The sequence below is a fragment of the Oncorhynchus keta genome, chromosome 22, assembly GCF_023373465.1.
Source record: "Oncorhynchus keta strain PuntledgeMale-10-30-2019 chromosome 22, Oket_V2, whole genome shotgun sequence".
NCBI classification, from domain to species: domain Eukaryota; kingdom Metazoa; phylum Chordata; class Actinopteri; order Salmoniformes; family Salmonidae; genus Oncorhynchus; species Oncorhynchus keta.
In genome coordinates this window covers 8,320,396-8,332,931 of record NC_068442.1, presented here as the reverse complement: position 1 = coordinate 8,332,931, position 12,536 = coordinate 8,320,396, and the positions used below count along the sequence as shown (strand labels likewise).

The following is a 12,536-nucleotide window of genomic DNA, read 5'->3' as shown; positions in this document are numbered from 1 at the left end:
TTCTCAAGTGCTTTTATCTTAGCGTCCATAGATGTAGTTGAAGTTTCCACTGCAGCAATTCTTCCTTCCGCCTCACCAACACGTTTCACAACCCTCTGTATTTCAGCTGAATGGCCTGCTATTGCTTCCAAGACCGTTCTTATCTTAGCATCGATCACTTTAGTAATGTTATCACTCATCTTTTGAATCATCAGGTCCATTGTGCCTGGATCCGCAATGGTGTTAGCTTCGCTAACGTTAGCTAGCTCCTCATGCACATCCACAGGGGTGGTGGTTTTGGTCGACTTCTTAGTAGTTCTATTGGGCATGTTGTCTGAGATTTTTGCGAAATAGTCGTCAAGACTCATTATATGGTAACTTATTTAGCCAATTCTACCACTTTTTCAAGCTAGGAGATTAATGTAAGAATATAAATTTACGAATGCCACTAGAGCTCGCTGAAACACCGTGTTCTCTCTACGGCGCCATTTTATCCCCTCCCATTATTTGTTTTTAATTCTTTCAGATTAAAAAAGGTTCAAATGATCACACACAAAATAATTCTCAACAGAACACATTGCACATAACATTTTCTACACTAGGAACAACATCTTAAAATTAAATTAATTCAATATATTGTGCTGGCTCAAATCATACACATTGATTCGCATAGAAACACCTACGATACATTTAATTTCCTACAATAGGGGTGACATGTCTTCTGAAATGTATACAGATTCAACATACTACAGTATACAGGTTCAGGGGATCATAAACTCACAGAAAAAAAACTGTTAATTATGTAGCTTGGATTAACAACAAATGATTCACTCTGCAGTGAATTATAAAAAGAGCATGCAGCAGCTGGCAAGTCATTGAGCATGGTCATTGTTACATTGGTACTTGTTTTTTTTGATGGGCAGAGGACTCTCATATGCTCTAGGGTAGTGGTTTGCAAAATAGGGAGGTTGAGGTGTAGCTCCTTGTTTTGGTTTGGAGATCAGCCACAATTCCATCCCTCAAATAGACTGTGGCTCTGTCTGGCATACAGATTCCAAGGATCCTCAACTGAAATTAGAACAGAAACATTTTAAGTTCCTGACATCAATAAACAACTTTCACTGTCAAACATTAGGATATTTTATTGTTAGAACAACATGTTGATGGGATGTTAGTAAACTATTCTCTGTGCAATACCTGTGAATTTTAACCACCTCACTGAGGTGATCTGTAGTCATTACATTTTACATTTAAGTCATTTAGCAGACGCTCTTATCCAGAGCGACTTACAAATTGGTGCATTCACCTTATGACATCCAGTGGAAGAGCCACTTTACAATAGTGCATCTAAATCTTTTAGGGGGGGGGGGGGTGAGAAGGATTACTTATCCTATCCTAGGTATTCCTTAAAGAGGTGGGGTTCCAGGTGTCTCCGGAAGGTGGTGATTGACTCCGCTGTCCTGGCGTCGTGAGGGAGTTTGTTCCACCATTGGGGGGCCAGAGCAGCGAACAGTTTTGACTGGGCTGAGCGGGAACTGTACTTCCTCAGTGGTAGGGAGGCGAGCAGGCCAGAGGTGGATGAACGCAGTGCCCTTGTTTGGGTGTAGGGCCTGATCAGAGCCTGGAGGTACTGAGGTGCCGTTCCCCTCACAGCTCCGTAGGCAAGCACCATGGTCTTGTAGCGGATGCGAGCTTCAACTGGAAGCCAGTGGAGAGAGCGGAGGAGCGGGGTGACGTGAGAGAACTTGGGAAGGTTGAACACCAGACGGGCTGCAGCGTTCTGTTGTAGGGGTTTAATGGCACAGGCAGGGAGCCCAGCCAACAGCGAGTTGCAGTAATCCAGACGGGAGATGACAAGTGCCTGGATTAGGACCTGCGCCGCTTCCTGTGTGAGGCAGGGTCGTACTCTGCGGATGTTGTAGAGCATGAACCTACAGGAACGGGCCACCGCCTTGATGTTAGTTGAGAACGACAGGGTGTTGTCCAGGATCACGCCAAGGTTCTTAGCGCTCTGGGAGGAGGACACAATGGAGTTGTCAACCGTGATGGTGAGATCATGGAACGGGCAGTCCTTCCCGGGAGGAAGAGCAGCTCCGTCTTGCCGAGGTTCAGCTTGAGGTGGTGATCCGTCATCCACACTGATATGTCTGCCAGACATGCAGAGATGCGATTCGCCACCTGGTCATCAGAAGGGGGAAAGGAGAAGATTAATTGTGTGTCGTCTGCATAGCAATGATAGGAGAGACCATGTGAGGTTATGACAGAGCCAAGTGACTTGGTGTATAGCGAGAATAGGAGAGGGCCTAGAACAGAGCCCTGGGGACACCAGTGGTGAGAGCGCGTGGTGAGGAGACAGATTCTCGCCACGCCACCTGGTAGGAGCGACCTGTCAGGTAGGACGCAATCCAAGCGTGGGCCGCGCCGGAGATGCCCAACTTGGAGAGGGTGGAGAGGAGGATCTGATGGTTCACAGTATCGAAGGCAGCCGATAGGTCTAGAAGGATGAGAGAAGAGGAGAGAGAGTTAGCTTTAGCAGTGCGGAGCGCCTCCGTGATACAGAGAAGAGCAGTCTCAGTTGAATGACTAGTCTTGAAACCTGACTGATTTGGATCAAGAAGGTCATTCTGAGAGAGATAGCGGGAGAGCTGACCAAGGACGGCACGTTCAAGAGTTTTGGAGAGAAAAGAAAGAAGGGATACTGGTCTGTAGTTGTTGACATCGGAGGGATCGAGTGTAGGTTTTTTCAGAAGGGGTGCAACTCTCGCTCTCTTGAAGACGGAAGGGACGTAGCCAGCGGTCAGGGATGAGTTGATGAGCGAGGTGAGGTAAGGGAGAAGGTCTCCGGAAATGGTCTGGAGAAGAGAGGAGGGGATAGGGTCAAGCGGGCAGGTTGTTGGGCGGCCGGCCGTCACAAGACGCAAGATAGCGGGAGAGCTGGCCAAGGACGGCACGTTCAAGAGTTTTGGAGAGAAAAGAAAGAAGGGATACTGGTCTGTAGTTGTTGACATCGGAGGGATCGAGTGTAGGTTTTTTCAGAAGGGGTGCAACTCTCGCTCTCTTGAAGACGGAAGGGACGTAGCCAGCGGTCAGGGATGAGTTGATGAGCGAGGTGAGGTAAGGGAGAAGGTCTCCGGAAATGGTCTGGAGAAGAGAGGAGGGGATAGGGTCAAGCGGGCAGGTTGTTGGGCGGCCGGCCGTCACAAGACGCAAGATTTCATCTGGAGAGAGAGGGAGAAAGAGGTCAGAGCACAGGGTAGGGCAGTGTGAGCAGAACCAGCGGTGTCGTTTGACTTAGCAAACGAGGATCGGATGTCGTCGACCTTCTTTTCAAAATGGTTGACGAAGTCATCTGCAGAGAGGGGGGAGGAGGATTCAGGAGGGAGGAGGAGGATTCAGGAGGGAGGAGAAGGTGGCAAAGAGCTTCCTAGGGTTAGAGGCAGATGCTTGGAATTTAGAGTGGTAGAAAGTGGCTTTAGCAGCAGAGACAGAGGAGGAAAATGTAGAAATGTAGTCCAGCTGGTCGCTTGAGGACAGAATCTGGGAGGTGGCTGAAGTCTTCACATTGCATCCTCATCACCTTGAATGGTTTTGCTGGTTGAGCATCCGCCAGTTGTTATTCTGCCCACAGCATCTGTCACTGAAGATGATCAATTTGCGCACCTCTGGTTTGGTGAGTGGCGTGAATTTTGTCTTCACCCACTTCAATATGCAGCTTGCCACCTCAATGGACCCTCGATGTGCAATCCCCTCATGCTACCCTGGGGCGGCATCTTCTAAAGGAGGCCGAGCCTCAGTAGCCTGATCTGGAGACCCTGCAACCTCACCTGCCTCAGTTTGAACTCCTAACTTTTCCTGAACAACCTGACCAAAACAATTACATTTCAATCAGCAGGTTCTTAAAAACGAGTACAGAGAATAAAATGTGTTTGTAATTGATATTCATATAGACATTAATTCATATTTTAACTTGCCTGACGACGGCTGATGGTTAGCTGGAACACAGACATGAAAGTGACCTTGCACACATTCAATCTCTGGCCTGCTTGCTGTACATGGTATTTGAAGGGTTGTTACCGTCGTTTGTTCTCCTTTGTATCCTCAGGTTTATATCTCCGTTTCACCTCATGCTACAATAAAAATTGACAATGATAAATTCAGAATTGAATATACTGTAGCACATTCAAGGTATTGCTTGATCAGGACCTCCATCTTTCACATACTCCCAACCTATACACACAATGAGTTTATTGCACCATTATGTAACACTGCACTTTTAGAGTTAATGTTAATGTACGTATCATTACTGTCAAAGTTAAACTATGCAAGTGTTCAATATAGCTATTATAATAATGGGTGTTTTGTCTTATTTCTAACCTCTTCTAAGCCGGAGAGAATCAACGCTTGTTGTTTCTCGTATGGGACAGTGTAGAAACTGTTGAACAGATGCAGCTTGCGCTCATCAGTCAACTTTCCACAATCCTTTCTGCACGTCGTGGAACACGCTCTTCCCTGCAGGATACAGTGTAACGTTACATATAACTAACTAGTCTTGATACTACCCATCCCGCATGCGGGAGCGTAATCATAGCCTCAAACGAATTAGCATAACGCAGCGGACATAGATCTTCCCAGAAAATGTTCCTATTCATGAAAATAACAAATAAAATATATTGAGACACAGCTTAGCCTTTTGTTAATCACACTGTCATCTCAGATTTTTTAAAATATGCTTTACAGCCAACGCTAGACAAGCATTTGTGTAAGTTTATCATGGCATAATGCTATGGCTAGGCTCTGCTAGCACCAGGCAACATTTTCACGAAAATAAGAAAAGCAATCAAATTAAATCATTTACCTCTGAAGAACTTCAGATGTTTTCACTCAGGAAACCCAGTTAGATAGCAAATGTTCCTTTTTTCCAAAAATATTATTTTTGTAGGCGAAATAGCTCCCGTTTGTTCGTCACGTTTGGCTGAGAAATCGATCGGAAAATGCAGTCACTACAACCCCAAACTTTTTTCCAAATTAGCTCCATAATATCGACAGAAACATGTCAAACGTTGTTTAGAATCAATCCTCAAGGTGTTTTTCACATAACAATTCCATAATATATCCGTCGGGGCAATTGGTTTCTCATAAGAAGCGATTGGAAAAATGGCTACTTGTGTACTTTACAAAAGATTTTCTGCGGGAGTCACCATGTGACCACTTGCTAAATGTGGTCCCTAACGGCTATTCTTCAACAGAAATGCGTAAAAAGACGTCACAATGCTGTAGACACCTTGGGGAATACGTAGAAAACGTAAGCTCATTCGTAGCTCATTCACAGCCATAGTCATTGGCATGAGGCGGTTTCAAAAAATGCGGCACTTCCTGATTGGATTTTTATCTGGGTTTCGCCTGTAACATCAGTTCTGTTGCACTCACAGGCAATATCTAATTTCTATCCAAAGCTGTCAATTATATGCATAGTCTAGCATCTTTTCTTGACAAAATATCTTGTTTAAAACGGGAACGTTTTTTATCCAAAAATGAAATTACTGCCCCCTAGTTAGAAAAGGCTAGCTACTGTAGCCATGTCGAATCATCCAGGGGATTGAGGAAAAAGTAGCTAGCTATGTTTCTTCTATAATCTAGCGATAACATTTGTAACGATAATGTATAAATTAGTAGCCAATGAACTTTAGCTAATATGTTTTCTCTATAGTTACAAATGAGACAACCCAGAACATACATGTTAGTTACTGTACTCTATAGTTATCTAGCTTGATTGTTTGATATACGGTTCTTCCACATACCTCTTTTGGACAGCTTTTCCCAGTTTTTTTCTTGACCCTTACGATTTGAATAGGGTTTACCTGCATCCCGTAAGATCTTCCTTTGCCTGTCTTTCCAGTCTTTTAGTTTTGTTTTACATTTCTTTCCCACATTTCGGCGATTTTCATCAGCAACAAGAAAAGTTGTGCGCTTGTCTGTGCATACAGAATGGTGCACATAAACGGTTATTCCAGTATCTATCTTTAAATTGAAAATTATTGTTAATTAGCGCGTGGAAAGCTTGTGAAACCGGTTCCCTGTAGAAAAAGGGTGTCCAATGATTTTTCATGTATATCTCTTTTTTTAAATGTCACATATGGTTCTTCATCTGTAGGATTTAAATGTAAAATTAAATACAATAAATCTAATTCAACAATTGACTAGAGATTATAGTTTGACAATAATTATTCCATTTATTGGCTTTTATATTCATTACAGTAGTGGTTTTGAATGTATTAAAATGAGAGTAGACCTCGTGAGTTTCGTAGAACTCGATCGCTCATTGAACATCTGTGTGGAACGTTCACACCTGACGCCACACAGACGCCTTTGAAAAACATTCACAATGTTAGTTTTATATTCAATTTATCAGCATATATGCACCACAAATAAATTCCCAGTACTCAAATACATCTGAAAATCGCAATTATCTATTTATTATAGTATCCTCTTAGAACGAGAATCACTGTGGGGGAAGTGACATGTCTGAAACCAAATTAATGTTGTCCACCAAACACATTTCAATATCACTTTTGAAATACAATAAATAGCCTGTTAATAAAAGGCTAAGCTGTGTTTCACTATATTTCAATTTTTTGTCTGTTTCGTTATGCTAATTAGTGTAGTTGATGACAATTCTCCCGGATCCGGGAGGGGTAGTTTCAAGAGGTTTTAATTTGTCGACAAAACAAGTTAATAAATGATATGTTGGCTTCACGTCTCCAACTCAACCAAAAATAAAAGTTAAAGAATGGAATTAAGCCAGTGTCTTAGATTGAACTATCCAAGCAGTAAATATTTAATTTAAATGTTGATATTTGGTTGCGTTGTCAACTAAACACAATTCAATATTACTTTTGTAATACAGTAAATAGCCTAAAGTTAAGGCTCTTACAAACTAATGTAAGAGTATTTATTCAACCTTAAAATAAGTAACAGATCCATAGCCACATTTTGAGGTTACTGTAACTATATACATTTATTTGTATGTAACGTTAATCATATAAAGTGTGCATGTTCAAGATAGCATACATACTGTAGGTTTGTGGAGATCTGTGGAGATATTCACAATTGCTGTAGTCAATGTAGAATCTCGAACGGCATTGATCACTTGCACCATGTCATCTCAACTTCAAAACAGGTCATTTGGTTCTGCTATTTGAGAGTTGACTAAGAGTTGACTAAAATGTAAATTACCAGTGGTGGAAAAGTACTCAATTGTCATACTTGGGTAAATGTACTTTTACTCTAGTAGAAAATGACTCAAGTAAAAGTCAGCCAATAAAATATTTGGGTGATAGACTAAAAGCATTTGGTTTTAAATATACTTAAGTATCAAAAGTACAAGTATGAATCTAAAATTCCTTCAATTAAGCAAACCAGATAGCCAGGGTCACACTCAGACAACATTTAAAAACAAAGCATTTGTGTTTAGTGATTAGTGAGTCCGCCAGATCAGAGGCAGTAGGGAGACCAGGGATGTTCTTGATAAGTGTGGGAATTGGACCATTTTCTGTCCCGCTAAGCATTCAAAATGTAATGAGTACTTTTGGGTGTCAGGGAAAATGTATATCATATTCTTTAGGAATGTTGTTAAGTAAAGTACATAAACAACAAATAGTAAAGAACAGATACAGTACTTTAAAGTATTTTTACCTAAATACTTTATATAAAAAATAAAGTTGCACACTCCATATATAAACTCCCAGTAATTTATTGGGTATTTACCAACATTTCAGCATCTTCAGGGTAATGTCATGAATACTTGAACCAGGTTATGTAGACAAAGTGCAATTAGTGAAACCAAAGTGTGTCATATTGATTAAGTTATTTAGAATGAATTAGTGAAACTGTAAAACAACAAATTGTGTTTAGTGCCCACTTCACCGCTAGACACTCAATGGAGTACTTTTTTTTCTAGGAGCTCCTCCCCATCGTGTGTCTGGGACAGAACGGTGCCTAGTCTCGTATCACACGCATATGTCTGGACCACCACCGGCACCTGGAAATCAGGCGTTACGAGAATCGGATGGGAGCTTCCTTCAGACAGCTGAACACCGCTTCTGTGTCGTTTGTCCATTTCACTGTTTTTGGGAGGCGGACCCTGGTTAGATCGGTGAGGGGGGAAGCTATAGCCGCAAAGTTGGGGATAAATCGGCTATAGTGTCCTGCCAGTCCCAGGAAGGACTTGACCTGTCTTGGTGCGTTGAACGGGCACCGCGTGAACCTTCCTCTCCTGGGGCTTGACATTCCCCAGTGCGATCAAATACCCCAGGTACTCCACTTCCTCGAAACCTAGTTTGCACTTCTTGGGGTTTGCGGTCAACCCGGCTTGTCTGAGCGGTCCAATACCGCCTGGAGGCGCATCAAGTGCTCTTCCCAACTTTGGCTGTGGATGATGAGGTCATCCAAATTGGCCACTGCGTACTGCCGGTGGGGTCGAAGTACCTTGTTCATCAGCCTCTGGAAGGTGGGTGGGGATCTGTGGAGACCGAACGTCAGTACCCGGTACTGGTACAACCCGACTGGTGTCGACAACGGCGTCTTCTCCCGGGAGGAGCGGTACCTGCCAATATCCTTTGGTCAGGTCAAGGGTGCTGATATACCGGGCCTTTCCCAATCGGTCGATGCGCTCGTTCACCCCCAGAAAATCGTTAAAGAAGCGGAGGCTACCGTCCGGTTTGGGCACCAACACGATGGGGCTGCACCATGCACTGTGGGACTGTTCAACGACCCTCATCCTCAGCATAGCCTCCACTTCCTGTTTCACGGCCTTCCTTCGTGCCTCCGGAATTCGATATGGGTGTTTATTTAAAAAATTAAAAAATATATAAAAAGAAAAGGATAAGTCTCCCCCGTGAGAGCCTCGCCGGGATACCGTCTTCTGGGCGCCAGGTCTTGCTGTATCCTGTCCCGCACACAAACTCCCTCATCTTAGCTTGGGCACCGTCTCCAACTACACGGAAGTCACCTTACTTCCCCCAGTCCTCCCGTGTGTGCTGCCCTTCTGGAAGCTTTAATGGGGCTTGTACAGCTGGTAAGCAATCAGCCCTTGATTACTCACAAATTCCCCAGTCAGCCCCAATTAGTCCTGGGCGGAGAGCCTGTCGAGACCTGGCACGTCCAGTAGATGGAGCCATTGCCTCGCATACTCCGTCTGTCACCAGGCCTCTACGAGTCTCCCCCTGGTGGCTGACCTGCTGTACTGCTGTATATATATATATAAAAAATACCTGACATTGAATTCCCATTTGAGCTGTGCTGTGTTTTTAAATGGTTGAAAGCACAGTGATAGACATTTGGGTGACAACTGAACCAAAAACCAGACATTGTTTTTCCATTGGAATTTGGTTCTGCTTTTAGATGGTTGAATACATAGTGATAACACATAGGAAATTCAACCATCCTTTGGATGTCTTTTTGAGTGGGTGAATATAGGTTGTAATCTCACTGATCAACATCTCAACCAAATATTAACAAATTATCCACATTGAAATGACGTGGTGTGCCCAGTGGGTGGCTTGTTTGCCTTACTCTATTCTATTTTCTTCTATTCACACATCCAACCTGGCATTGGTCTCCACACTCTCATGCTATTTAACATGTAGTAATATCATTGAATAAGATTAAACAAGACACTCATACTCTTTAACATGTAGTAACATCATTGAATAAGATTAAATAAGACACTCATCCTCTTTAACGTTTAGTAATATCATTGAATAAGATTAAATAAGACACATGCTTCCAGCTCTGTACACAATTAGTGTATGAACTCTGTCATTGCGTTCTCACCTCGGCATTCAGACACTGCTGTTTTTCTTTCATACTGTATGTGCCTGCAAAGTGCATCCAAATATTCATTAGCATACAGTTTGTGTGTGTGTATGTCAAATCAAATTTATTTATATAGCCCTTTGTACATCAGCTGATATCTCAAAGTGCTGTTCAGAAACCCAGCCTAAAACCCCAAACAGCAAACAATGCAGGTGTAGAAGCACGGTGGCTAGGAACAACTCCCCAGAAAGGCCAAAACCTAGGAAGAAACCCAGAGAGGAACCAGGCTATGAGGGGTGGCCAGTCCTCTTCTCGCTGTGCCGGGTGGAGATTATAACAGAACATGGCCGAGATGTTCAAATGATCATAAATGACCAGCATGGTCAAATAATAATAATCACAGGCAGAACAGTTGAAACTGAAGCAGCAGCACGGCCAGGTGGACTGGGGACAGCAAGGAGTCATCATGCCAGGTAGTCCTGAAGCATGGTCCTAGGGCTCAGGTCCTCCGAGAGAGAGAAACAAGGAAGGAGATAACCCCACCCACTTTGCCAAAGCACAGCCCCCACACCACTAGAGGGATATCTTCAACCACCAACTTACCATCCTGAGACAAGGCCAAGTATAGCCCACAAAGATCTCCGCCACGGCACAACCCAAGGGGGGCAACCCAGACTGGAAAATCACATCAGTGACTCAACCCACTCAAGTGACGCACCCCTCCTAGGAATGACATGTAAGAGCACCAGTAAGCCAGTGAATCAGCCCCTGTAATAGGGTTAGAGGCAGAGAATCTCAGTGGAAAGAGGGGAACCGGCCAGGCAGAGACAGCAAGGGCGGTTCGTTGCTCCAGAGCCTTTCCGTTCACCTTCCCACTCCTGGGCCAGACTACACTCAATCATATGACCCACTGAAGAGATGAGTCTACAGTAAAGACTTAAAGGATGAGACCGAGTTTGCGCCTCTCACATGGGCAGGCAGACCATTCCATAAAATTGGAGCACTATAGGAGAAAGCCCTGCCTCCAGCTGTTTGCTTGGAAATTCTAGGGACAATTAGGAGGCCTGCGTCTTGTGACCGTAGCGTACGTGTATGTATGTACGGCAGGACCAAATCAGAGAGATAGGTAGGAGCAAGCCCATGTAGTAATGCTTTGTAGGTTAGCAGTAAAACCTTGAAATCAGCCCTTGCCTTGACAGGAAGCCAGTGTAGGGAGGCTAGCACTGGAGTAATATGATCATGTTTGGGGGTTCTAGTCAGGATTCTAGTTGTATTTAGCGCTAACTGAAGTTTATTTAGTGCTTTATCGGGGTAGCCGGAAAGTAGAGCGTTGCAGTAGTCTAACCTAGAAGTAACAAAAGTATGGATACATTTTTCTGCATCATTTTTGGACAGAATGTTTCTGATTTTTGCAATGTTACGTAGATGGAAAAAAAGCTGTCCTTGAAACAGTCTTGATATGTTCGTCAAAAGAGAGATCAGGGTCCAGAGTAACACCGAAGCCCTTCACAGTTTTATTTGAGATGACTGTACAACCATTAAGATTAATTGTCAGATTCAACAGAAGATCTCTTTGTTTCTTGGGACCTAGAACAAGCATCTCTGTTTTGTCTTGAGTTTAAAAGTAGAACGTTTGCAGCCATCCACTTCCTTATGTCTGAAACACAGGCTTCTAGCGAGGGCAAATTTGGAGCTTCATCCGGTTTTACTGAAATGTACAGCTGTGTGTAATCCGCATAGCAGTGAAAGTTAACATTATGTTTTCGAATGACATCCACAAGAGGTAAAATATATAGTGAAAACAATAGTGGTCCTAAAACGGAACCTTGACGAACACCGAAATTTACAGTTGAGGACAAACCATTCACAGAGACAAACTGATATCTTTCCGACAGATAAGCTCTAAACCAGGCCAGAACTTGTCCGTGTAGACCAATTTGGGTTTCCAATCTCTCCAAAAGAATGTGGTGATCGATGGTATCAAAAGCAGCACTAAGGTCTAGGAGCGTGAGGACAGATGCAAAGCCTCGGTCTGATGCCATTAAAAGGTCATTTACCACCTTCACAAGTGCAGTCTCAGTGCTATGATTGGGTCTAAATGTGTGTGTGTGTGTGTGTGGTTAGGTTTGAAGCTTCTCTAACCTGCTCTGTGTTGTTGGCCTCTGGAAACACCTCTGGTTGTCAGTCCTCTCTGTGATAGAAGATTAGCGCAGCAGCTGAGGCAGACAGATTCTGCTAGTGAGCGTAAACTGAGAGCACACAGCTGATTAACAAATTCGCTGCCAGCCGGGGAAATTGAAATGTATGCAAATGTTTTCCAGTTTATGCAAATACTGGCACCATGAAAGAAAGAAGGCCGTGTTTCAGTTATGGTGACACACGATCACATGTAGCCTAACTAACCTAACCTTCCTGAGAGTATGATGGAAAGTGTTCATATGTAACCCAACATCCTTCTATGTTTTGCTCTCTATCTCTTGCTTTAATTTCTTGAACCAGTTCTAGAACAATTGATACAGACATACTTCTCTGCTTAGTCACAGCTTTCTCATGCATGTTTCTAGAGAGAAACTTGGTACGATGCATGACTGATCTTACAGTGTAATGTGAGTCTTTGCACTGGCCCCCATATAAATCTATACAAAAATGTGGTAACACCTCTTTAACTTGAGTGATATCTTCATAATGCTAGTAAGCTTTGGGCTTTGGTGGAGAGAATGTGTTTCGGAATGAACCGTAGACAA

General features: G+C 43.4%; 1 long non-coding RNA gene across 1 annotated transcript; it reads right to left on the bottom strand.

The window, feature by feature from the left end:
• Positions 1-3,581: 3,581 nt before the first annotated feature.
• On the bottom strand, positions 3,582-12,012 carry LOC118400732 (uncharacterized). Its single transcript, XR_004829081.2, has 3 exons — positions 11,935-12,012; positions 4,354-4,488; positions 3,582-4,106 (listed from the first exon to the last, which is right to left on the bottom strand). It is a non-coding gene; the product is annotated as an uncharacterized LOC118400732 (long non-coding RNA).
• Between the last annotated feature and the right edge of the window lie 524 nt (positions 12,013-12,536).